We start from the raw sequence: 14,026 nt of genomic DNA, 5'->3' as shown, positions 1-14,026 counted from the left end.
TTTTTTTTGCCGTAACCCCTTTAAGATATGTAAGGAGATCTCAACACACCACTATTATACCAGACAATCAAAGCAAAAATGTTTGACAATCTCAAAACCAAAAATTCAATGAGCAAATTATTGAATATTTTATAATCTTATCCATATGGCAGCAGGAAAACAGAACACCCTGTGTGAACCGCTCACTGCTAGGATTTTGATCTTAAGTTATCCAATAGAAGAAAATCAGTCACTAGAAAAATACTGTGTGAACACTTTAATACCTTATATATTCATGTTTATGGATGCACATCAGAGTCAGCAGGTATAAGCTGTATTTTGCTCGTAATAAAGTTGAGAATTGAAACTTATTTTGTACTCATAAAGTTTAGGTTTTTAATAAAAATTTAAACAAAGGATTACGCTTGGTTTATTTAAAGTTGCTCAAGGACATTTCTCTTTTAGCTCCTAATCTGAAATGTCACAAAGCCGTAACACCTTGTAGATCAGACAAGATGAGTCATTCTTAAATAAAGTAAAGAAATTCTTACTTCATAGGCTGTTACCTTTGGGAAATGAAATTATGCTATGCTCTTTTCTGAGTTCTAACTGACACATGCATGAATGTCCTCATGCAGTAAAGCCGTTATGCATTCTGGACTCAACATGATTTATTTGTCAGGCAAATAAGTTGGAAGAAGGGAGTTTGGAGTTTAGAGAGTAACAACAAAAACGTAATTGTTTATTTCAAAGGCATATGAATTTTAAAACCGAATGCTTGTAAGGGAATTATTCTGTAACCTTTTATCAAAAAATGCAATACGTAGACATAGAAATCCTTCTAGAAATGAGAATAACGTCACAGTTTTATACAGTCTTCAAAAAATAACTTACAAGAGAAATAACAATAACATGAGATGTTTTTCAAACTAATCAGACACATCTTAATTATACTCATCAGATCACTAATAACCGCAGAGGCTTGCACAGTCACACACTATATCTTTGGCACCATGCTATGCTGCCCTAGAAATTTCGTGCCTCCCCATATGGTGTCTTTGTATGGCACATAGTATGGAGATATTATCCACTAGAATCAATGCTTCTAAGACAGAAAACCTCCATAATACACAATCCAATGGAGCATGCCAGATATTTTCTCTGTTGGATTCCATATGGAAAAAGAGTATGAAATAGAAAAAAAATGAGGTACAGTGGGGCCACATACATGTTTTAGGTTACTGTATTATGCTTCCATACATCTTCATCAGCTGCATTGAAATGAATGGAGCATAGACAATGTATGGTTGGCCAACAGTCCATTCACTGTGATGTCACTGTGGGAGGGAAAATTACTGCCCCAGTGACAGGCAGAGGGGGGCAATCTCGAGATTAGTGGGGGTCTCAGTTGATAAGGGATAACAGGTAATCCCCTTTAATGATGTGCACTTTATACTCTAACTTTCAATAATTCAATTCAGGCCTGCAAGCACATGTGAAAGACTTATTATTACTATTTATCTCTTTGTTTCCCTTTTAATAACTCTTCACCAAGAACTTTGAAACTGAGCTTTGCCTGGACAAGTACCATTGTAAGTCATGTATAATGCTTACTGACAGAAAGGACTACAAAGGACTATAGCTCAACAGGAACAAAACTGTAGGTGGAGAGAGACAGAGAAAAAATATATATGTACATAAATTCACAAAAATGCCTCCCTTCTCTATAGATAACACCACTGTATCTGCTCATCTGTGGGGTTTATGAATCCCCCGCTCTCTACACACACACACACAAAATCCTGAAATACCTACCCAATCATTTTCTATCAACCACAGCAAAAATATATATATACTGTATATATGTATGATAACAGAAATGGAGAACAATTGGAGAGCACTGAAGAAACTACAAGCACTTGTGAGACATGGGCATATGAGTTTTAGAAGAGACTCATCTCACAGGAGTAGCTATCTAACTCCGAATTCCTGATGCTAAGTAGGAGCTTCAGTTGAAGATGTCTCCTTTGAGTTTCTCCTGCATACACTTTACCTCCAATGATCCTTAAAATCAGGCCAGCAGATTTGAACTGAAGATTTTTTTTAACACAACAAAGCTCTATATACGTTTCCTGACACTTATCTACAGGAATGTTCTTGAATAAGAGTAATGCAGTGGGTTTGGGAAGTCTTTCAACTCTGTTACATTTTGTTATATTGTGCAAATTGAAATCTTTGTAATTTTTTTACAAATATTGAGACTCTTTGGTATGACCATATAGATTCAAAAAGAAAAAAGAGAGCTCAACTTTGCTGGGATCTTGCACCTGTCCACTCTCGCAAAATCACTTCTCCTTGTCAAACCATGCCACCCAATCACAGCAGCTTCCTTTAAACCAGGTCCAAGAAAAAAGGGTGTTTCAAACCCTTAAACTGGCTCTTGTTCATCTCAAGAACCCATTTAACAGGTTGGAAACATGTTCTCTGTGTTTCCCTGTATTTTATGGTAGAAAAATTTAAATAAAAGCAAGTCACTTTTTTCAAATCAACCAAGCATCCTATTTTTCTTTGGTATGACACTTGAAATGAGGTGTGGGGGCCTCCCATTTCTCTTGATTATCTTTGATATTTTTCTACGCCCTGATTGCAGTCCACCTGTGGTAATTTCAGCTGATTGGATACAATTTAAAAATACGTACCCCATTATGTGGGGAGAGATTATTTCTCTATATAACAAGTTATGCCCAACCTTTATTTTGAATAGCCCAGAACTGGTCCTGCTCTCCATTGCATCGTTAACAATGTCCTACTTTAAAAAGGGCCTCCTTTGTCTTTCTTCGATGGCCATTAGGGTTCCTTATTCCCAGGTTGTGGAGATTCACCTCATAATGACCAGATATTAATACAATTATGAGGATGGAAGATCTTTCCACTTCAGGTCATAACACTTTTGAAGTCTTTACTCGGGTGTGGTCGCCTTGGAGCTGGTTTAGAGAGTCTCCTGCTTTTGCTCATTGGATGTCAACAGGTACCCTAGACTAGTTGTTTCTATGCTACAAGATTTTCAATACGGCTCTGGGCTCTTACATAATGTAGCCCAGAATATCACCTATTGTTCTCCTTCCTTTGTTAACATGGCTCCCTTATTTCCTTCTCCAATAGATTCCCCCTTTTTAGTTCCTTTTTCTCTTCCCTTTGCCTCCTATGTCTTGGGGTCTTTTTTTTAAATTAAATTACTTTTTATTAAAGAATTTTCATTTGCAGATCATCTGAAACAGATTCTTAAATGTCCTTTTGCGTATTAACAACATATAAGCAATCATGTCTATTCGTTTAAAAAAAAAATACAAAGCTGGCATAAATGGACATTACCAAATATCACAATAATTGGGCATGTAGTGATTTCTGTTTTAGCTATCAAACCAAGCCTGGACTCGTCAGCTCGCAATCACATGAGGCTGTCTTAGTTGACTTAGGTCCATGTCAGAAATCCTATGCCAAAAACTGAGAAGAAAAGATAGACAAAGAACAATCTCCCCTCGTCCCAGCCGCTCATACGAAACTCTGTTCTGTCTGCCAGGTCAGCTTCCCATCACTACTCACCTCCGTCTTGGGGTCTTTTTGTCTACCGGTAATTTTAGTCTCAGGTTCTTGTTTACGTATGCTGGTTATATTGAAAAATGGGGATGTGGATTGGCAGGGCGATGCTCATTACATAGATGTCTATATGGTTTATTTACTGTACATACTGACCTCTATTTTGTTCTCAAACATTGCGTATACCTTAATTTTTTTCTATGCTTTTGTATTATGTATTATTCACATCTTGACAAAAAAATACTTTTGAACCATAAAAGACACACCCCTGTTTATTTAAGGTTTCAAATGCATATCAGAGCCAAAACCAAGCTATGATGAGGAAAGTACGTCAGAGACAGGATTGTTTGAGGACACAGATTTGAAGTACAGTGCAAAAACAATTCTGCTGTAATGAAAATTTCCAAGAGCACAGTGACCTCAATAATTCTTAAATGGAAAAAGTTTGTAACAACCAGGACTCTTCCTAGAACTGGCCAACCCACTAAACTAAGTAATCAGGGAAGAAGGGCCTTCGTAAGAGAAGTGACTAAGAACCCAATGGTCACTCTGGCTGAGCTCCACAATCATGTGTGCAGATTAGAGAAACTTCCAGAAGCTCACTGCAGCACAACACCAATCTGCGTTTTATGGTACAGTGGTCAGAAAGAAGTCTCTCTCCTTAGTAAAAGACACATGAAAGCCCACCTAGAGTTTGCCAAAAAACACCTAAAGGACTCTCAGACTGTACTAAACCAGATTCCCTTGATTGAACTTTTTGGCCTCAATTCTAAGCATTATATTTGGAGGAAACTATGCACTACATACGTCTCTACAGTAAAGCATGGTGGTGACAGCATCATGCCGTTGGGGTATTTTCCATCGTTTGGGTCAAGTAGACTGGTCATGGTTAATGGAAACCTGAATGGAGAAAAGTATAGAGATATCCTTAATGAAAACCTGATCCACAGCATAAGGGACCTCAGACTATGCAGAAGGTTTACCTTCCAACAAGACAATGACCCTAAGCACACAGCTAAGACAACACAGGAGTGACTTAGGGACAACTTTGCCAATGTCCTTGAGTGGTCCAGCCAAAGCAATGACTTGAACCCAATTGAACATCTCTGGAGAGATCTATAAATGGCTGTCCACAGATGGCCCCCATCCAACCTGACACAGCTTGATTGGATCTGCAGATAAGAATGGCAGAAAATCCCCAAATCCAGGTGTACAAACCTTGTGGCATTGTACTCTAGAAGAATGGAGGCTGTACTTGTGGCCAAAGGTGCTTCAACTAAGTACTGACTACAGGGTCTGAATACTTTTTAAAAAATGTACAATTATTTCTAACATTCCGTTTTCACCTTGTCTTTATGGTGTATTGAGTGCAGAATGAGGAGGAAAACTTGAATTTATTTTTAATTTGCACAAGGCCACAACATGGCAAAATGTAAAAAAAAGTGAGAGTCTGAAGAATTATTTGAACTCACTGTAAATCTTCTGATGTCCATAGAACTTTGTTATGCTAATAAATATTTTCAATCCATGCCCTTTAGTGTGACAGTGGCTCATTGCTGGTAGATTGCATAGTGTCTGGAGGGAGGGGCTCCAAGGAGACATCTGCTTTTGTAGCGTGTACTTGATATCATGGGTTTGGAGTGTCATGGCTCCCTCTGTCAAACAAATCTCCTCTGATGCTTATATGCTTTTAGTTCTTTTAGGAATTTCCAGCTATTTTACATTGGTGTTTCCATATATGCCTAGACAGGTGACAGTGATAATTTCCCATGTATTTTTCTGGACTGTATAATATGTTTGATTACAATTAGAGATGAGCGAGCATACTCGCTAAGGGCAATTACTCGATCGAGCATTGCCCTTAGCGAGTACCTGCCCGCTCGGGAGTAAAGATTCGGCTGCCGGCGGCGGGCGGGGAGCGGTGAGGAATGGAGGGGAGGTCTCTCTCTCCCTCTCTCCCCCCCGTTCCCCCCTGCTCATGGCCGCAACTCACCTGTCACCCGCGCCGGCACCTGAATCTTTTCTTCCGAGTGGGGAGATACTCGCTAAGGGCAATGCTCGATCGAGTAATTGTCCTTAGCGAGTATGCTCGCTCATCTCTAATTACAATGATATATTTCAACAAATAAATCTTAATTTGATTCTCTCACAGTTCCATGCTGTGCTGCCGTTGGTGGTTCAGTAGAAGAGCCATATTACTCTACGTATAAAACACTTAAAAAGAAATGTGGGTATACTTTTGATACATTGAAAATATTCTCCATAAGTGAGTTACTTCTTTTTTTATGTCATTTTACAAAATATAATGCAACTCCCACACAAGTGTGCAATAATAAATTCAATGAACTTTGAAAATCCATTTTCAAAATAAGCTTCTGGAAAATATGGAAAAGTTTTTGAAGTGGAACCATAATAAATAATACAAGTTTCACATCTCTGAAGCTCTTTGGTAACTAAACACAAAGATGAAAAGTTTCCCAAATCTTATGACAATAATAGTTTTATTAAAAGTATGCACTATACAAATAAAGGTGTTGTTTTTATTATACAAATTAGGACTATTCTTGCATATAAAAGTTAATGATAATTTAGGAAATACCGTATAAAGAGAATGTTCTTTCATAATGGATCTAAGCACACTAGATGTACAATTAGATATTTCATATAGACTGTCTTATTTATGCCACGTTTGCTCTGACCGTAGGACGCACCATGTCCAGGGGGAATACATATAAAGGGCTGGTTACGTCCGTGCAGGCCATGGGAACAATGACTTACACAGAAAGAACCCAAGCAAGAGCTGGAAAAAGTAAAAGGGATAAGGAATAGGGACATGCAAAGTTTCATGGCGATCGGATGAAGTAGTAATGCATAAAGGACAAACAGACACGCATATATTCATTTTTATATATAAAGATGACAAAAGCTCCCTTAGCAATAATGTTAGTGGCCAATGTAAATAACTATAATAATACAAATTAAAAAATAAATGAATGAGCTATATAACAAAATAAAATGTTATATATTAAAGACAACTAAATAAAAACACAGCAAAATAGAACATGCTGCCTTCTTTTATGTGCTTGTGTATTACGCAATTCCGACACACTAATGTGAGCAGAACTGCATAAGGCAATGTATTTGATTGCCTGTGAGCGAGGGCTTAATCACACGGGCGCATCGGCACCCGTACACAGGCGCCGATGCACAGTGTGACTGAGCCCTTACTGCAGGAAGAAGACAGCCGTACTTCAAGACGGACAACTCCCTGCAGCGCTGAAGAAAGATCACATGACCGGCAATGAAGCCGGTCACATGTTCTTTCTTCCGGCGCTGCAGAGAGATGTCCGTCCTGAAGTGCGGCCGTCTTCTACCTGCAGTAACACGGGCGCCGATGCACCCATGTGACTAAGACCTTACTGTGTATCATACGAGCTTACAACGCACGCATAATACATGGTTATCATACTGATAATGTGAGCCTGGCCTAACTGTAGGCAAACATTCAAATACTGCATATTCACATCTTGGTACCTCTTAGAGCTACTGTAAGGGCCCAAAATCAGACTACCAATCTCAGCATCGCCAATAGCTGCCCCACTAAATGGATCTAAATTGTCACATTGTGCTCTTGGGACCTGTAGTTCTGTGGGTTTCCAGGAACACACTGCTGCAGGTGTGGAGGCTGATTGAGCTGGCTGGGTGTGGAGTTTTCTAGCCAGCCAATCACCACCAGTCTGCTGCATATAAATGCCAGCCTCTCTTACTAGAGAGCGCTGGTCATTTATCCATTTGTCATTTATTTCATTAGCTCCCAGAACCCTGATGCTTGGAGTCTTAAATGTTCTGCTTTGGTTTGATGCATGAGGTTCTGAGTAGGATTTCTTTGTCTGTTTGTTGGTGTGAAGAGTTATTTGTTCAGTATCTGCTGTAGGTGACCAAACATTAGGTGTAAACTGTCCTGGTCAGTTGATATGTTGTATTTCTCTTGTCTGTTGGTGTGAACAGTGACATGGTCAGTTTGTATGTTGTAACTTCCTTGTTTTGCGTTTCTGCTCATTTCCATCTAGGGCGAAATTATACCCCTAGGTTCTAGTGTGCAGCCGTCCCTATCAGGGTGATTTCCCTGCTTGTAGGTAGGATTCCCTTTGAGTTAGTTGTCTTGCTAGGGACTTACAAGGCAACGAGGACTCTTGGCGTGGGCTTGTGAGCTTCTGTATTTTGCCCAAAGCACTAACAATAACTCAGATTTATTAGTTATTCCATCTACTGATGTGTGTTGGTGTTCTTGGTAAGTGTTTTGGCAGTTGTTAGTCATTGTTTGATGTCTGCTCATATGTCTGTTTACAGTTCTGATGTTGTTGGTTGTTTGCACGCACGTTCACTTTATATTGTTGTTGGTTGTTATTAGAGATGAGCGAACGTACTCGTCCGAGCTTGATACTCGTTCGAGTATTAGCGTGTTCGAGATGCTCGTTACTAGAGGCGAGCACCACGCGATGTTCGAGTTACTTTCACTTTCATCTCTGAGACGTTAACGCACTTTTCTGGCCAATAGAAAGACAGGGAAGGCATTACAACTTCCCCCTGCGACGTTCAAGCCCCATACCACCCCCCTGCAGTGAGTGGCGGGCGAGATCAGGTGTCAACCGAGTATATAAATCGGCCCCTCCCGCGGCTCGCCACAGATGCATTCTGACAGAGATCAGGGAAAGTGCTGCTGATGCCGGAGCTGCTATAGGGAAAGTGTTAGGATTAATTTTAGACTTCAAGAACCCCAACGGTCCTTCTTAGGGCCACATCTGACTGTGTGCAGTACTGTTGAGGCTGCTTTTTGCAGTGTTGCACATTTTTTTTTTTTGTATATCGGCCGTGCAGAGCATTGCGTCCAGAGCATTGCGTCCTGCAGTAATTTTACATAGTCCAGGGCCAGTAGTGGTGGTGAGGCAGGGACAGTGAAAGACATATACAGTCTATACAGGCAGTGGGCTTTTCCAAAAAAATTTGGGAAAAAAAATCTATTTGGGCTGCCTGTGACCGTCCTGACTGTACTGCGTCTCTGCTGGGGGTAGTTGTCCTAATTCCTAAGTGTTACAGCAGGCTTGCGCAAACTTCTTTCCTGGCTCTGCGTTGCCTCTTACATCACCGCTGTCATCCTGTCCAGAGTGAAACAGTCTGCAGTAATTTTACATAGTCCAGGGCCAGTAGTGGTGGTGAGGCAGGGACAGTGAAAGACATATACAGTCTATATAGGCAGTGGGCTTTTCCAAAAAATTTGGGAAAAAAATCTATTTGGGCTGCCTGTGACTGTCCTCAGTGTACTGCATCTCTGCTGGGGGTAGTTGTCCTAATTCATACGCAGCCAGCTAAGTGTTACAGCAGGCTTGCGCAAAATTCTTTCCGGGCTCTGCTGTGCGTTACGTAAGCGAAGTCAGCCTCCAACCACAGGCCAATAAGCGGCACATTTAATTACAGCGTTCTGTTTCTGCACTACTGGTAATACAGCATGCTGAGGGGTAGGGGTAAGCCTAGAGGACGTGGATGCGGGCGAGGACGCGGAGGCCCAAGTCAGGGTGTGGGCACAGGCCGAACTCCTGATCCAGGTGTATCGCAGCCGACTGCTGCGGGATTAGGAGAGAGGCACGTTTCTGGCGTCCCCACATTCATCTCACAATTAATGGGTCCACGCGGTAGACCTTTATTAGAAAATGAGCAGTGTGAGCAGGTCCTGTCGTGGATGGCAGAAAGTGCATCCAGCAATCTATCGAACACCCAGGGTTCTGCGCCGTCCACTGCTGCAACTCTGAATCCTCTGGCTGCTGCTCCTCCTTCCTCCCAGCCTCCTCACTCCACTACAATGACACATTCTGAGGAGCAGGCAGACTCCCAGGAACTGTTCTCGGGCCCCTGCCCAGAATGGGCAGCAATGGTTCCAAATCCTCTCCCACTGGAGGAGTTTGTCGTGACCGATGCCCAACCTTTGGAAAGTTCCCGGGGTCCGGGGGATGAGGCTGGGGACTTCCGGCAACTGTCTCAAGACCTTTCAGTGGGTGAGGAGGACGATGACGATGAGACACAGTTGTCTATCACTCAGGTAGTAGTAATTGGAGTAAGTCCGAGGGAGGAGCGCACAGAGGATTCTGAGGAAGAGCAGCAGGACGATGAGGTGACTGACTCCACCTGGTTTGCTACGCCTACTGAGGACAGGTCTTCAGAGGGGAAGGCAAGTGCAGCAGCAGGGCAGGTTGGAAGAGGCAGTGCGGTGGCCAGGGGTAGAGGCAGGGCCAGACCGAATAATCCACCAACTGTTTCCCAAAGCGCCCCCTCGCGCCATGCCACCCTGCAGAGGCCGAGGTGCTCAAAGGTCTGGCAGTTTTTCACTGAGAGTGCAGACGACCGACGAACAGTTGTGTGCAACCTTTGTCATGCCAAGATCAGCCGGGGAGCCACCACCACCAGCCTCACCACCACCAGCATGCGCAGACATATGATGGCCAAGCACCCCACAAGGTGGGACGAAGGCCGTTCACCGCCTCCGGTTTGCACCGCTGCCTCTCCCCCTGTGCCCCAACCTGCCACTGAGATCCAACCCCCCTCTCAGGACACAGGCACTACCGTCTCCTGGCCTGCACCCACACCCTCACCTCCGCTGTCCTCGGCCCCATCCACCAATGTCTCTCAGCGCACCGTCCAGCCGTCGCTAGCGCAAGTGTTGGAGCGCAAGTACGCTGACACGCACCCGCACGCTTAAGCCTTAAACATGCACATAGCCAAATTTATCAACCTGGAGATGCTGCCGTATAGGGTTGTGGAAACGGAGGCTTTCAAAGGTATGATGGCGGCGGCGGCCCCGCGCTACTCAGTTCCCAGTCGCCACTACTTTTCCCGATGTGCCGTCCCAGCCCTGCATGACCACGTCTCCCGCAACATTGTACGCGCCCTCACCAACGCGGTTACTGCCAAGGTCCACTTAACAACGGACACGTGGACAAGCACAGGCGGGAAGGGCCACTATATCTCCCTGACGGCACATTGGGTGAATTTAGTGGAGGCTGGGACCGAGTCAGAGCCTGGGACCGCTCACGTCCTACCCACCCCCCGAATTGCGGGCCCCAGCTCGGTGGTGGTATCTGCGGCGGTGTATGCTTCCTCCACTAAACCACCCTCCTCCTCCTCCTCCTCCTACGCAACCTCTGTCTCGCAATCAAGATGTGTCAGCAGCAGCACGTCGCCAGCAGTCGGTGTCGCGCGGCACGGCAGCACAGTGGTGGGCAAGCGTCAGCAAGCCGTGCTGAAACTACTCAGCTTAGGAGAGAAGAGGCACACGGCCCACGAACTGCTGCAGGGTCTGACAGAGCAGACCGACCGCTGGCTTTTGCCGCTGAGCCTCCAACCGGGCATGGTCGTGTATGACAACGGCCGTAACCTGGTGTCGGCTCTGCAGCTCGGCAGCCTCACGCACGTGCCATGCCTGGCCCACGTCTTTAATTTGGTGGTTCAGCGCTTTCTGAAAAGCTACCCACGCTTGTTATACCTGCTCGGAAAGGTGCACCGACTCTGCGCACATTTCCGCAAGTCCCACACGAACGCTGCCACCCTGCGCACCCTGCAACATCGGTTTCATCTGCCAGTGCACCAACTGCTGTGCGACGTGCCCACACGGTGGAACTCTATGCTCCACATGTTGGCCAGGCTCTATGAACAGCGTAGAGCTATAGTGGAATACCAACTCCAACATGGGCGGCGCAGTGGGAGTCAGCCTCCTCAATTCTTTACAGAAGAGTGGGCCTGGTTGGCAGACATCTGCCAGGTCCTTGGAAACATTGAGGAGTCTACCCAGATGGTGAGCAGCGATGCTGCAATCATTAGCGTCACCATTCTTCTGCTATGCCTCTTGAGAAGTTCCCTGCAAAGCATAAAGGCAGACGCTTTGCGCTCGGAAACAGAGGCGGGGGAAGACAGTATGTCGCTGGATAGTCAGAGCACCCTCCTGTCTATATCTCAGCGCGTTGAGGAGGAGGAGGAGCATGAGGAGGATGAGGAGGAGGGGGAAGAGACAGTTTGGCCCACTGCTGAGGGTACCCATGCTGCTTGCCTGTTATCCTTTCAGCGTGTATGGCCTGAGGAGGAGGAGGAGGAGGATCCTGAAAGTGATCTTCCTAGTGAGGACAGCCATATGTTGCGTACAGGTACCCTGGCACACATGGCTGACTTCATGTTAGGATGCCTTTCTCGTGACCCTCGCTTTACACGCATTCTGGCCACTACGGATTACTGGGTGTACACACTGCTCGACCCACGGTATAAGGAGAACCTTTCCACTCTCATACCCGAAGAGGAAAGGGGTTCGAGAGTGATGCTATACCACAGGACCCTGGCGGACAAGCTGATGGTAAAATTCCCATCCGACAGCGCTAGTGGCAGAAGGTGCAGTTCCGAGGGCCAGGTAGCAGGGGAGGCGCGGAGATCAGGCAGCATGTACAGCACAGGCAGGGGAACACTCTCTAAGGCCTTTGACAGCTTTCTGGCTCCCCAGCAAGACTGTGTCACCGCTCCCCAGTCAAGGCTGAGTCGGCGGGAGCACTGTAAAAGGATGGTGAGGGAGTACGTAGCCGATCGCACGACCGTCCTCCGTGACGCCTCTGCCCCCTACAACTACTGGGTGTCGAAGCTGCACACGTGGCCTGAACTCGCGCTGTATGCCCTGTAGGTGCTTGCTTGTCCTGCGGCTAGCGTCTTGTCAGAGAGGGTGTTTAGTGCGGCTGGGGGAATCATCACAGATAAGCGTACCCGCCTGTCAACCGACAGTGCCGACAGGCTTACACTCATCAAGATGAACAAAGCCTGGATTTCCCCAGACTTCTCTTCTCCACCAGCAGACAGCAGCGATACCTAAACAATACGTAGGCTGCACCCGCGGATGGAAGCATTGCTCTCTATCACCATCAAAAACGTGGACCTTTTAGCTTCATCAATCTGTGTATAATATTCATCCTCCTCCTCCTACTCCTCCTCCTGAAACCTCACATAATCACGCCGAACGGGCAATTTTTCTTAGGCCCACAAGGCTCAGTCATATAATTTTTGTAAACAATTTTTATACGTTTCAATGCTCATTAAAGGTATTGAAACTTTCACCTGAACCAATTTTTATTTTAACTGGGCTGCCTCCAGGCCTAGTTACAAATTAAGCCATATTAACCAAAGCGATTAATGGGTTTCACCTGCCCTCTTGGTTGGGCATGGGCAATTTTTCTGACGTACATTAGTACTGTTGGTACACCAATTTTTGGGGGCCCTCGCCTACAGTGTAATCCAATAAATTTTTTGCCCACCTGCATTAAACATGACATTACCTCAGCTGTGATGGGCAATGCAATGGGATATATTTATGTACCGCCGGTGGCTTCCTGGCACCCACCCATGCTGTCGGTCCACAGGGACTTCACAATAGGGAGTTGTACCTGCCTGTGTCTATGAATTAAAAACCCCGGTCAGGTTGGGGCATGCAGTGTGGGCCGAAGCCCACCTGCATTTAATCTGACGTTAGCTCTGCTGTCCAGAGCACTGCAATGGGATACATTTATGTACAGCAGGTGGGTTCCAGGGAGCCACCCATGCTCTGGGTGCACACGGAATTCCCATTGCGGAGTTGTACCAGCCTGTGACTATTTATAAAAAACCACGGTCTGACTGGGGCATGCAGACACCTTGACAGAATGAATAGTGCGTGGCACATAGGTTCCCCATTGCTATGCCCACGTGTGCAGCTTCTGATGGCGGTGGCACAGGATTATATTTCTCATTGCTTCTGTACAGCATTGTGGGCTATCGCCCCGCCCCTTTTAAAGAGGGTCGCTGCCTAGCCGTGCCAACCCTCTGCAGTGTGTGCCTGCAGTTCCTCCTTATGGCAGACGCACTTATAAATAGACTTGAGGGTGGTGTGGCATGAGGGCAGCTGAAGCCTGCGCAGGGACACTTTGGTGTGCGCTGTGGACACTGGGTCGTGCGGGGGGGGGGGGGGTTGGGCAGCATGTAACCCAGGAGAAGTGGCAGCGGAGTGTCATGCAGGCAGGGATTGTGCTTTGTTGGAGGTAGTGTGGTGCTTAGCTAAGGTATGCATTGCTAATGAGGGCTTTTCAGAAGTAAAAATTGTTGGGAGGGGGGAGCACTCTTGCCGCTATTGTGGCTTAATAGTGGGACCTGGGAACTTGAGATGCAGCCCAACATGTAGCCCCTCGCCTGCCCTATCCGTTGCTGTGTCGTTCCCATCACTTTCTTGAATTGCCCAGATTTTCACAAATGGAAACCTTAGCGAGCATCGGCGATATACAAAAATGCTCGGGTCGCCCATTGACTTCAATGGGGTTCGTTATTCGAAACGAACCCTCGAGCATCGCGAAAATTTCGTCCCGAGTAACGAGCACCCGAGCATTTTGGTGCTCGCTCA

General features: G+C 45.5%; 1 protein-coding gene across 1 annotated transcript in view; it reads left to right on the top strand.

Moving 5' to 3' along the window:
• The window catches only part of GPC6 (glypican 6), a 731,553-nt gene that overhangs the window by 670,275 nt on the left and 47,252 nt on the right, over positions 1 to 14,026 (top strand). The window lies entirely within an intron of this gene.

Source organism: Eleutherodactylus coqui, chromosome 1 (assembly GCF_035609145.1).
Source record: "Eleutherodactylus coqui strain aEleCoq1 chromosome 1, aEleCoq1.hap1, whole genome shotgun sequence".
NCBI lineage: Eukaryota > Metazoa > Chordata > Amphibia > Anura > Eleutherodactylidae > Eleutherodactylus > Eleutherodactylus coqui.
The sequence above is the reverse complement of the archived record's forward strand: the minus strand, read 5'-3'. Positions and strand labels throughout refer to the sequence as shown.